Here is a 14,203-nt window from a genome sequence, read left to right on the forward strand (position 1 = left end):
GATTCGAGTGTTGGACTGTGAAGAAAGCTGAGCGCCGAAGAATTGATGCTTTTGAACTGTGGTATTGGAGAAGACTCTTGAGAGTCCTTTGGACTGCAAGGAGATCCAACCAGTCCATTCTAAAGGAGATCAGCCCTGGGATTTCTTTGGAAGGAATGATGCTAAAGCTGAAACTCCAGTACTTTGGCCACCTCATGCGAAGAGTTGACTCATTGGAAAAGACTCTGATGCTGGGAGAGATTGTGGGCAGGAGGAGAAGGGGACGACAGAAGATGAGATGGCTGGATGGCATCACTGACTCGATGGACGTGAGTCTGGGTGAACTCTGGGAGATGGTGATGGACAGGGGGGCCTGGTGTGCTGCAATTCATGGGGTCTCAAAGAGTCGGACACAACTGAGCGATGAACTGAACTGTAGCCTATCTTGTTTTGTTTATTTTTCCTCTTTATTTATTTGGCTGTACCAGGTCCTAGTTGCAGCGTGTGGGATCTTCAGTCTTCATCAAAGATCCTTTAGTTGTGGCATGCAGAATCTTTAGTGGGATCTTTAGTTGTAGCATGTGGAATATAGTTCCCTGATCAGGAATGGAACCCAGATCCCGTGCCTTAGGAGTGTGGAGTCTTAACCACTGGACTAGGGAAGTCCCTAAGCCTAGCTTCTTTTAAATTTTGGACCTGTGATCTTGAGAAAGTTACTGGCATGTGTTGGGACTTATCCTTCCCTTTCTTCAGTGAAATAATTGAACCATGGTTCTCACCTACTCCAACACACAGAGATTTTGTGGTAATGAATTACCATCAGAGATAGATCTTGAACTTCACTCAAGGTTTTCTCCCTGCAGCTCTGTTCCTGACCTAAAAAATATCTAGTTCCCAATCAAGGACTCTGATAGAGTTGTATGAATGCCTAGGGATTTTTCTCTTGTTCTTCCTTTTTCTCTTCTTTTATTCCTCTCTCTTTATTTACCTTACTTCCTTTCCCTTTCTTTTGTATAGTTATTAATATTTTAAAAATATTACTTCTAGGTTAATTCCCCTCTTGTCTTCCCAACTCTTTATTAGTGAGAAAAATGACAACTATCCAAATCTATCAATTACATTCCCATAATCAAACTTCCTCAGGAGTATCTATTAAGAACAAACCTGGGAAAGAGGAGTTTATTTTTTGGTAAACTTCAGGAAAATGCATCATTTAGGATGTCTGGCTGCTGATATTCAAATGTGGGCAGGGACATGTATGGATAGCCACTCATGTTTTCATTAAAGGGGCCTTAGTGTACATGCCTTTGCATCAACCATAGAGTCCCTCCCACCCACACCTACCATTGTGGGTCTGGAGACTAGGACCCTGAGCCACTCTGGCCCTGGGGAGCTGGCCTCTGGGCTTCCCCTTCTAGTGAGGTTCAGTGTCACTGAAGTTCTTGTCCAGTCTTTTCTCATATACATGAGAAATTCTAGCATTCTCATGTATAAATGTCATCTGTGTGACTCCAGTGGGAAGAAACGGTAGGATTTAGGGATTCAGAAATCCTGGTAGCAATGGGTTTGTTTTGTTTATATGTGTTGCTCAGTGTTGTTAGTCACCTAGTTGTGTCTGACTCTTTGTGACCCCATGGACTATAGCCTGCCTGCCAGGCTCCTCTGTTCATGGAATTCTCCAGGCAAGAATACTGGAGCGAGTAGCCATTCCCTTTTCCAGGGGATCTTCCTGACCCAGGGATTGAACCCAGGTCTCCTGCCTTGCAGGCATATTCTTTACAGTCTTAGCCAACAGGGAAGCCCTTCTTTTGTTTCCTCAAAGTCAAATAACTTGTGTGTTCAGGTGTAATTTCATTCTGGAGAGGTCCTCTGAGCTCTTCTTGATGACAATTTTCCTTTCAATGAGAAGAAAAAATATTGCAGAGAAGCCCTTTTGGAAGCAATCGGGATGAATAATGAATAAAGTAAGCAATGAAAAGATAAATTCTTGGGAGCCTAGAAAGGAAACTATTTTTATCCATCTGAAAAGTAGTTCCATCATGTGTATCAAGGTTACATCAAAAAGTTATTTATCCAATGCAACTACATTTCTTCACTTATGGGAAGTAAATAAATAATAGATATAATCTCCATTTTACAGAAGAAAAAAATGAAAGGTAAAAATTTCACCAAAGCTCAAGGTCTATACTTTAGTTTCCTAAAATGTGAGTATTATATTAAAATAATTGCACCTACTTCATGAGTTATGAGGGCTGCACGAGACAAGGCTTATAAGGAGGTTTGCACAGGTGAAAACCTGATAATTGTTAGCTGCTATATTATTATTATTATTTAATAAATGGCAAATTCTGAAACCAGTATTCTTGTTCCTAGTGTATAAGTACAAAAAGGACAGTACTGGGCAACAACAACAACAACAAAACACACAACTGAAAAATGGGCAGAAGACTTACATAGACGTTTCTCCAAAGAAGACATACAGATGGTCAATGGGCGTATTAAAAGATGCTCAATGTTTCCAATTATTAGAGAAGTACAAATCAAAGCTGCAATGTTATCACCCCACATGAGTCAGAATGTTTACAAATAACATTAAAAAGTTTACAAATAACAAATGTTGGAGAGGGTGTGGTGAAAAGAAAACCCTCCTACACTGTTGGCAGGAATGTAGGTTGGTGCAGCCACTATGGGAAACAGTATGGATGTTCCTCATAAAACTAAAAACAGAATTACTATACGATCTTGCAATCCCACTCCTGAGCATATAGCCAGACAAAATTATAATCAAAAGATATAGATGCACCTCTATGTTCATAGCAGCACTGTTCATAGTATTCAAGACATGGAAACAACCTAAATGTCCATTAACAGATGAATGGATAAAGAAGATGTGGTATATATATATGTAATGGAATACTACTTGGCCATAAAGAAGAATGAAAATGCCATTTCCAGCAATATGGATACAATTAGAGATTGTGATACTAAGTGAAATAAATCAGAAAGAGAAAGACAAATACCTTATGATATCACTTATATATATGGAATCTAAAATATGGCACAAATAAACCTATTTATGAAACAGAAGCAGACTCACAGACATAGAGAACAGACTTGTGGTTGCCAAGGAGGGTGGGTAGGGGAGAGAAGGATTGGAAGTTTGAGACTGCAGATGTAAATTATTAGATATAGGATAGATAAAAAACACAGTCCTATTGCATAGCATAGGGAACTATATTCAATATCCTGAGATAAACCATAATGGAAAAGAATATTTTTTTAAAAAGTTTGTATATGTATAGCTGAGTCACTTTTCTGTATGGCAGAAATTAACACAACACTGTAAATCAACTATACTTCAATAAAAACATTTTTAAAAGAGAAAGAACAGTGGTGGAAAGGCTGGAGCAACATCAGGAAGAACAGCAATATAGATCAGGAATAATTCCTGAGCCCATAAAATGCTATGTTGGGGACAGTGACCTGACCAACAGGTATGTAGTCACCTGGTCCAGATAACAGTGATGGTAATGAGAACAGACACCTTAATTCTTCTAGTGTAGCAGGTGCTACCCACACCCACTTAGATACCTGCCCTTTTTGAAGATTTTTGCCACACTTTGAACCACAGGAAAAGGTTCAGATATCTAACATTTTCTGCATAAGAATGGTAGTTCTTCCCATCCAAAATTTTATTTGCTCTTTCTTAATATGTGTTGTGCTTAGTCGCTCAGTCATGTCTGACTCTTTGCAACCCCATGGACTATAGCCTGCCAGGCTCCTCTGTCCATGGGGATTCTTCAGGCAGGAATACTGGAGTGGGTTGCCATGCCCTCATCCGGGGGATCTTCCCAACCCAAGGACTGAACCCAGGTCTCCCATATTGCAGGCAGATTCTTTACTGTCTGAGCCACTAGGGAAGCCCTTTCCTTAATATAACTCTTATCTAAAGGCAATAAATGTAGGTTTCATTTTGAAACACAAAACTTGCAAAATAATTTTGAAAAACAGCAGTGATTTGTGGTTGCCTCTTTCCATAAAACCAGAACAAGTCATTTTATATGTCTTATACTTTATATCAATAACCTCAGATATGCAGATGACACCACCCTTATGGCAGAAAGTGAAGAGGAACTGAAAAGCCTCTTGATGAAAATGAAAGAGGAGAATGAAAAAGTTAGCTTAAAGCTCAACATTCAGAAGACGAAGACCATGGCATCTGGTCCCATCACTTCATGGGAAATAGATGGGGAAACAGTGGAAACAGTGTCAGACTTTATTTTTTGGGGCTCCAAAATCACTGCAGATGGTGAGTGCAGCCATGAAATTAAAAGATGCTTACTCCTTGGAAGGAAAGTTATGACCAAACTACATAGCATATTAAAAAGCAGAGGCATTACTTTGCCAACAAAGGTCCGTCTAGTCAAGCCTATGGTTTTTCCAGTGGTCACGTATGGATGCGAGAATTGGACTGTGAAGAAAGCTGAGCGCTGAAGAATTGATGCTTTTGAACTGTGGTGTTGGAGAAGACTCTTGAGAGTCCCTTGGACTGCAAGGAGATCCAACCAGTCCATTCTGAAGGAGATCAGCCCTGGGATTTCTTTGGAAGGAATGATGCTAAAGCTGAAACTCCAGTACTTTGGCCACCTCATGTGAAGAGCTGACTCATTGGAAAAGACTCTGATGCTGGGAGAGATTGGGGGCAGGAGGATAAGGGGACGACAGAGGATGAGATGGCTGGATGGCATCACTGACTCGATGAACGTGAGTTTGAGTGAACTCTGGGAGTTGGTGATGGACAGAGAGGCCTGATGTGCTGCAGCTCATGGGGTTGCAAAGAGTCAGATATGACTGAGCAAGTGAACTGAACTGAACTGAACTGATACTTCATATGTCTATAACTGCTACTGATAATAATCTTCAAGAACTTGGGAGCACAATTCTCCTTTTTGGATTAGAAAACAGTGATACAAAAAATTTCAGGGACTTCTCTGGTGGTCCAGTTGTTAGGACTCCATTCTTCTAATACAGTGGGCACTGGCTCGAACCCAGTTTGGGGAACTAAAATTCCATATGTTTTTGTAGCAAAAAAAAAAAAAAATTGAATTAAAAAAAATTTTTTTTAATGGACTTCCCTGGTGGTACAATGGATATGAATCCTCCTGGCAATGCAGGGGACACTGGTTCAATCCTTGGTCAGGGAAGATTACACATGCCAAGAGGCAACTAAGCCTGTGCATAACTACTGAGCCTGTGTACCACAACTGCTGAGGCCTGCATGCCTAGAGTCCATGCACCACAACAAGAGAAGCCACTGCAATGAGAAGCCTGAATACCACAACTAGAGAAAGCCCGTCCAAAGCAATGAAGACCCAGTGCAGCCAGAAATGAATAAATTACTTAAGTTTTTAAAAAGCTGAAAGACCATGATCACAGAAACAAAATCTACCTACCTTTCTACAGGACTGAAATAACAGAGGGAAGTGTGGCAAATAGTTCATACTAAAGTGGTTAGCAAAAATCTTGGCATTGACAAATCTTATTCCAGACTTTCAGCATCCAAAGATATTCCCTTAAGGCAAGTTACTTAAATTTTCCAGGCATGAAAATTTTCATTTACAAAATGGAGATGATATAATGATATCTGCTTCTTAGATAACGGAGTAATATACATTGTTGAGTACACAAATAATCAACATAGTCCCTAGTACAGGATTAAGCAATCAGTAACTTTTATCATTAACAATCAGCAAAAATAATAAACAGATTCACAGCAGAGGAGCTGGATCATCTAAGTCACTGGAGAGTCACTCTGGGAACAACCCCTGAAAACCTCATGTAACTCAAAACATGCATAAGACATCAAGATAGATTTTTCCCTTAAGAATAAATGTAATGAGGGAAATAATAGTCTGAGTGCATGTAAACCTAGGCAAATGAAATACATTTCTTACATCCAACTTACTGTTTAATGCACAATCAACAGTTTCTAGTGAGGGGAATTAAAATTATTTCAATGTATATGCATAAAGTGAGACCTTAATAATATTTTTCACTGCTCACTGTTTCAAATTTGCTAATTCATACCAGTGTGAAATATAAACACACTGTTTATCCAAAGGCCATTCAGTATCAGAGAGAAAGTATTATAATAAATGAGGCACAGGGGAGTGTATCAAAGGGTTTCAAGGGATATACTTTAAATATAGAGGAAAACAGTAGGAAATGTAAATCCTGCAACATCTAGAGTTTAAATTGTTGGAATTTCTTTTACAACTGTGAAACCTATAAGAAGGTACTTTTTTTTTTTTTAATCTGCTGCTGCTGCTAAGTCGCTTCCGTCGTGTCCGACTCTGTGCGACCTAATAGACGGCAGCCCACCAGGCTCCCCCGTCCCTGGGATTCTCCAGGCAAGAATACTGGAGTGGGTTGCCATTTCCTTCTCCAATGCATGAAAGTGAAAAGTGAAAGGGAAGTTGCTCAGTCTTAGCCAACTCTTAGCGACCCCATGGACTGCAGCCTACCAGGCTCCTCCATTTTAATCTGCAAAGAAACCTAAAAAGGAATGCGAAATGATGACAAACTAAAACACCCCACTCCCAAGACACTTGCTGTGATGGAAGAGAACACAGAAATGTGGGAGGGAGGAGGTGGGAAATCCTACCAATTGCATGGACAAAAGCCAAACTTCTAATAAAAATTGTGCCTGCAAGGTTTGGATTTCCATGCTTACATTTCTGCCTCAGAGTATAGACCAAGCCTTACCTGATGACCTAGCTTCCAGATTCCACACTTTAATCCATGTCTTTAATCACATACTTGTCCAGAGATCACATAGAATGATAAGGTTTTGCTGCCACAATTCTAATGTCAGAAATTGGAAGAGAGAGAGTTTTAGTTCTATTTTTCACTCTTAATTGGGAGAAGGAAGTTCTTTTAGCTTAAAAATTGAAGGCTTACATCTTCAATTTTTCCTATTTCAATTTTTAAAATGGGATTTAACTATACAGTTCATATGGCAGTGAATTATATCCATGAGATAAAGATCTTAAAAAGATTACATAATTCAAAACTTGCATAATTCTAGACAGATTATCCCACCCAAAGAACAATATAATGTAAGAAATAGTATTCTCATAATAATAATAATAAATAATCCTACAACATTACAGAGCACTTCTTAGAGTAAATTTTTAGTGTGTTTTTTTTCAAAACTAAACTTTTTCTTTGGAAATAATTTTAGATTTATAGAAAAGTTTTGCAAAGATAGTATTGACTTTCCTTATACCCCTTACTCAGTTTTCCCTATCATTAACACCTAACGTTACTATAGTACATTTGTCAAAACTAAGAAACTAACATGGGCAATATTCACTGAATTTAAGATTTTACTCAGATTTCATTAATTTTCCCATTATGCTCCTATTTCAGAGAAGGCAATGGCACCCCACTCCAGTACTCTTGCCTGGAAAATCCCATGGCTGGAGGAGCCTGGTGGGCTGCAGTCCATGGGGTCGCTAAGAGTCAGACACGACTGAGCAACTTCACTTTCACTTTTCACTTTCATGCACTGGAGAAGGAAATGGCAACCCGCTCCAGTGTTCTTGCCTGGAGAATCCCAGGGACGGGGGAGCCTGGTGGGCTGCTGTTTATGGGGTCACACAGAGTTGGACACGACTAAAGTGACTTAGCATAGCATAGCATAGCACAGCATGCTCCTATTTTTGTTCCAGAATCCAATACAATTTTAAATACTTTTTGTTTTTAAAGATTCATATTATTCAAAATTTGTGTAAACTGATAACATTTTAAAATCACACCTTCAAATTTGTGAAATTAAAATTGGCAAGCTGTTTATGCAAAGGTTTTCCACAGTATTTAATACAAGGATGGCTGAAGAATTAACCTACCGCAGTGGCCTAAGCCAGTGTTGTTTAAATTGGAATGAGGAGTGGAATGGAGAGAGTGTATTTTGTACTGGGTTTCAGCTGAAGATTTCATTTGAATAAAATCACTAATAAGAAATCCAGGGGAAATATTAGAATACAGTGAGAAATACTAAAAAAACAAATAAGCCAAAATTGAAAATGATCATGTTATAAGAAACTTGCAGAAAACTGCCATAGGCATCATTTTTTCATACAAATAGTTTATGCTTTTTACTGCAAAGAACATACAAGCAAATTAGGTAGCCACATACATTGCAAAATATTGTCCATTTGTTGTTACTATACACAAAATTGTTAACCAACTATATTGTTTTTGTTTACTCGCTAAGTCATGTCTGATTATTTTGTGATCCCATGGGCTACAGCCTGCCAGGCTCCTCTGTCCTTGGTATTTCCCAGGCAACAATACTACAGCGGGTTGCCATTTCCTTCTCCAGGCGATATTCCTGACCCAGGTATCAAACCTGTGTCTTCCACACTGCAGGCAGATAACTTACCATTGAGCCACCTGAGAAGCCCTATTAAAATATAAAGAGCCCTTACAAATCAAGAGAAAAATGAACAGAGAGCACAGCCAATTTATGGCCAATAAGCATCTGAAAAACTATTCAAATTCATTTTCAAAGAATACAAGCTAAACTGCAAAGTACATTTTTTAACTTATCAACCTGGTGAATGATAATGCAAAGTGCAGGCTGATGTGCAAAGAACAAGGCACTCTTGTACATTGCTAGTAAAGTGAAAGTTGCTTAGACATGTCTGACTCTGTGAGACCCCACGGACTGTAAAGTCCATGGAATTCTCCAGGCCAAAATACTGGAGTGGGTAGCCTTTCCCTTCTTCAGGGGATCTTCCCAGGTCTCCCACATTGCAGATAGATTCTTTACCAGCTGAGCCACGTTGCTAACATAGGAGTAAAATGTGAAAATTGTTTTACAATGGCTTGGCAATACATGTTTCCAGTTACCTATTGCTGACTAATTAAAATATTCCAAAATGTAGTCGCTTAAATCTACAACAATGTATTGTGTCTCACATTTCTGTGAGTTGGCTGCGTGGTCTTTCATGTCATGGAATGTTGGCTGAGGCCAAGCATGCAGCTGCACTCAGCTGGGAGCCCAGCTAGGGATGGATCGCCTAAGGCTTCTTTTCTTTTCCACATGGCCTTTCTTTCCATTTGGCCTCTCATCATTCAAAAGCCTAGCCCAAGGATCCTTCATGTCAACTGGATTCCAAGAAAGCAAAAATGGAAGCTGACAGATCTCTTAAGGAGTAAGTCTGGAAGCGATGGTATGCTGGAGCCCATTGGTCATATATGCTATCTCTTTCCAACTACATGCTCTGTGATATCACATTGGTAGCTCGAAATCAGTCATGCTGGCAGCACTTACACCATGTGCTCAGTTATTCAGTCATGTCCAACTCTTTGCAACCCTTTGGACCATAGCCCACCAGGCTCCTTTGTCCACAGGATTTTTCAGGCAAGCACACTGGAGTGTGTTGCCATTTCCTCTACAGGGGGTCTTCCTGACCTAGGGATCAAACCTACATTTCCTGTGTCTTCTGCATTTCAGGTGGATTCTTAGAAATTGGCAAATGCTCTAAATCATGACTTTTAATTATGTTTCAAAAAGCTGAAAGTCACACAGCTTCACATCCATCACATTCTGTTTCTTCAAGCAAGTCACAAATCCAGCCGAGAGTTCCTGTGGGAGAAGAAACAAATTTTACCTTCTTGATCTGAGGAGTGACAAAGAATTTGTGACCATATTTAATCCAACAGAGCCTTCCCTCTGGCCACAAATTATTTATATTCTTTCTCATGCAAAACAAAACAAAACAGACCATCTCCCAAGACACCTCAAAGTCTCATTCCAAGAGAGCATCAGCCTCAAAGTTCAATATTTCTAACTCACAAAAAACCTACTATATAGCCCAGGGAATTCTGCTCAATATTCTGTAACAACCTAAATGGGAAAAAAGAATTTGAAAAAGAATAGATAGGTGTATATGTATATCTGAATCATTTTGCTGTACATCTAAAGTTAACACAACATTATTAACCAACTATTGTTGTTGTTTAGTCGCTAAGTTGTATCTGACTCTTTGTGACCCCATGGACTGTAGACTGCCAGGCCCCTCTGCCCATGGGATTTCCCAGGCAAGAATACTGGAGTGGGTTTCTATTTCCTTCTCCAGGGGATCTTCCCTACCCAAGGATCAAACCTGTGTCTCCCGCTTGGCAGGCAGATTCTTTACCACTGAACCACCTGTGAAGCCCCTTAATCAACTATACTCCAGTATAAAATTAAAAAATTTTTTAAACGTTTTAAATAATAAAAGAAATACCCACTTTGGAATTAAATTTTTAAAAAGCTCAATATTTCATGACCTGAATCATGCTAAGATGTGACTGCAGCTCCTCTGGGTCTAGAAAGCTGTGAACTGTGAACTTTCCCAACTTGCCTCCACCCTTCCACCCCTACCAGGCATTCAATGGTGAGAAGTGGACAGGAAAGTCACCATGGATGCTCCTATTCAACAACACAGAGAACAGGTTTATAACAATTCTGAAATCTACCTGGATATTAGATGAGAAATCCTCTATACCCCACCCCCCAGCTCTGGGCCTGGGAGCTCCGCTAGGGCTGAAACATGTCAAGTGACTGCTCATCCCCCTGGCTTCCCTAGCTGACCTCTATTCATTCAGGAGTCTAGGGCAAAGTTCTTTACAGAATGCTAGCTGGTTTCTCGGAGAAGGCGGTAGCACCCCACTCCAGTACTCTTGCCTGGAAAATCCCATGGATGGAGGAGCCTGGTAGGCTGCAGTCCATGGGGTTGCTAAGAGTCGGACAGGACTGAGTGACTTCACTTTCACTTTTCACTTTCATGCATTGGAGAAGGAAATGGCAACCCACTCCAGTGTTCTTGCCTGGAGAATCCCAGGGACGGGGGAGCCTGGTGGGCTGCTGTCTGTAGGGTCGCACAGAGTCGGACACGACTGAAGTGACTTAGTAGTAGTAGTAGTAGCTGGTTTCTAGATAGCAACAGGAGAAACTGCTATGTCTCTCAAAGGCTAGGTCTGCTGATTCGCACTGTTGTATAGCAAAAACCAACACAACACTGTAAGGCAATTTCTTCCAATTAAAAAATAATTTAAAAAATAAGGCTAGGCCTGGAATAGCAATAGTGTCTTCATACTAGTGTTTCTATATTTAGCAAATAAAAATACTGAATGCCTCATAAAAAGATGCTCAACATCGCTGATTCTTAAATGCAAATCACAATGGGATATACTTTACACCTGTCAGAATGGTTATTATCAAAAAGTCTACAAATACCATATTAGTAAGGAAATGGGAAAACAGGAACCTTTGTAAACTATTGGTGGGGAAGTAAATTGGTGCAGCTACTGTGGAAAACAGTATGGAGCATACTCAAAAACCCAAAAATAGGACTACCATATGACCCAGCAATTCTACTCTTGAGTATGCTGCTGCTGCTAAGTCGCTTCAGTCGTGTCCGACTCTGTGCGACCCCATAGACGGCAGCCCACCAGGCTCCCCTGTCCCTGGGATTCTCCAGGCAAGAACACTGGAGTGGGTTGCCACTTCCTTCTCCAGTTCATAAAAGTGAAAAGTGAAAGTGAAGTCACTCAGTCATGTCCAACTCTTAGCGACCCTACGAATTGCAGCCCACCAGGTTCCTCCATCCATGGGATTTTCCAGGCAAGAGTACTGGAGTGGGGTGCCATTGCCTTCACCACTCTTGAGTATATATCTCTAAAAAATGAAAATACTAATTCAAAAATATACGTGCACCCCAATGTTCATTGAGCACTATTTATAGCAGCCAGGACATGGATGCAACCCAGGTGTCCATCAACAGACAAATGGATTAAGAAGACTGTCATAAGAAGAATGAAATTCTGCCATTTGTAGCAATGTGGATGGACCTAGAGAATATATTATGTTAGTGACATAAATCAGACAGGGAAAGATAAATACTATAGGATACCACTTACATGTGGAATCTAAAAAATTATACAAATTATTGTATGTGCAAAACAGAAACACAAACAGATATAGAAAACAAACTTGTGGTTACCAAAGCGGGGAGGTAGAGGGGGAAAGACAAATTAGGAATATGGGATTAACATATACAAACTACTGTGTATAAAATAGATAAGCAACAAGAATATATTGTATAGCACAGGGAATTATAGCCATTATCTTGTAATAACTTACAATTGAGCATAATATGCAAAAATATTGAGTCATTATGCTGTACACATGAATATAATATCTTATAAATCAGTTCAGTTCAGTCGCTCAGTCATGTCCGACTCTTTGCGATCCCATGAATTGCAGCACGCCAGGCCTCCCTGTCCATCATCAACTCCCAGAGTTCACTCAGACTCACGTCCATCATGTCAGTGATGCCATCCAGCCATCTCATCCTCTGTTGTCCCCTTCTCCTCTTGCCCCCAATCCCTCCCAGCATCAGAGTCTTTTCCAATAAGTCAACTAAATCAGCTACACATCAATAAAATGGTACAGAATACCCAGTTAAATTTGAATGTCAGATAAATCACAAATAATATTTTAGTATAAGTATGTCCCACTTTACTGTTTGTTTGATATTCTAATTTTACTGAGCATCTTGTATTTTACCTGGCAATCCTATTTTCACCACATTCTGAACGTCAAAGTAAGTCACTCAAGGATAAGGAAAGGAGACATCACTTATTTTTGTTTGTGTCATGTCTTAGTTGCATCATGTGGGATCTTTCGTTGCAGCTTGGGCTCTCTCGTTGAGGCACATGGGCTCCAGAGCAAGCAGGCTTCAGTAGTTGCAGCACATGAGCTTGACTGCTTTGAGGCTTATGGGATCTTAGTTCCCTGACCAGGGATTGAACCCACATCCCCTGCATTGAAAGGCAGTTTCTTAACCACTGGATGATGAGGGAAGTCCTGAGACATCACTTTTTAAAAATTTAATTTGTTATTTATTATTGAAGTATAGTTGATCTACAATGTTGTATTAATTTTTGCTGTACAGCAAAGTGATTCAGTTACACACATACATACATTCTTTTTTATATTCTTTTCCATAATGGCTTATTACATGGCATTGAATACAGATCCTCATGCTATCCTATAGGACCTTTTTGATTATCCATTCTGTATATAACAGCTTGCATCTTCTAACCCCAGCCTCCCACCCCATTCCCTCCTCATCCTTCCTCCCCCTTGGCAACGATAAGTGTGTTCTCTAGAGACACCACTTATTGACGGATGAGTGGCATGCTTGTATAGGGAGAGGAGAAGTTAATGATGGCTATTTTTCAGACTGTCACCCTTAGCAAAAAACCTTGAAATTGTGCATCTCATTATAAAACCAATGATTCTATTTCTAGGGATTTTTAAAAGCACATGATTAAAGACGTGTCAAAGATTTAGCTACATGAAAGTTCATTGTAGAACTGTTTGTAGTGGTGAAAAATAGGAATAACCTAGATGTACAAAGATAAGAAATAAGTATATTTATAGTGGCCCTAATATGCTCAAGCACTGAGTTGAGCCCTGAAGAGATAGTGGACAACATGGAAAACCTGTGGTCTCAGAAATTTTAAAGGCTAAAAGCACAAGGTTGACATTAAACAGATAATCATATATTTGACTAATTGACTGTAAGTGTGCTAATTACCACAAAGGCAAATTACTGGGTGCTATGGAATCACCAAGGTATCTAAATTATTGGGGACTGGTTTAGGAGAAGGAGCAGGAAATAAAGAGAAAAGATGAGGGAAGAGAGCACTAAGCAGAGTGAAGAGAAAAAGGATTCTAAATATATGTTTATTTACATGTAAAGATCATCATAATAAACGGATATGAGATGCTCACGAGACATCAAAGTGGAGATGCTGAATTGCATTTAGATACACAAGTTGGGATCCTGGGGAAGGTTAGATGTGGATATACACACTCTGAAGTTACCAGTCTATAATAGTCACTAGGCAGTGACATAGGAAAATCAGGGGCATAGGGTGTCACAAAGTGGCTTCCCACATGGTGCTAGTGGTAAAGAACCTGCCTGTCAATGCAGGAGTCATAAGAGACGTGGGTTTGATCTCTAGGCGGGGAAGATCCCCTGGAGGAGGCCATGGCAACCCATTTCTTGCTTAGAGAACCCCATGGACAGAGGAGCCTGGAGGGCTACCGTCCATAGAGTGGCAAAGAGTTGAACATGACTGAAGAAACATATCATGACTT

At 39.9% G+C, this 14,203-nt stretch overlaps 1 long non-coding RNA gene across 3 annotated transcripts in view; it reads right to left on the reverse strand.

Annotated features, from left to right (window-relative positions):
• Nucleotides 1-9,525: 9,525 nt before the first annotated feature.
• The window catches only part of LOC113905155, a 97,486-nt gene continuing 92,808 nt past the window's right edge, over nt 9,526-14,203 (reverse strand). For all 3 annotated transcript variants that reach the window (XR_003514609.1, XR_003514610.1, XR_003514608.1), the window contains one exon: nt 9,526-9,634. This is a non-coding gene — a long non-coding RNA (uncharacterized LOC113905155). The remainder of the gene's footprint in view (nt 9,635-14,203) is intronic.

Source organism: Bos indicus x Bos taurus, chromosome 2 (assembly GCF_003369695.1).
Source record: "Bos indicus x Bos taurus breed Angus x Brahman F1 hybrid chromosome 2, Bos_hybrid_MaternalHap_v2.0, whole genome shotgun sequence".
Lineage (NCBI taxonomy): Eukaryota > Metazoa > Chordata > Mammalia > Artiodactyla > Bovidae > Bos > Bos indicus x Bos taurus.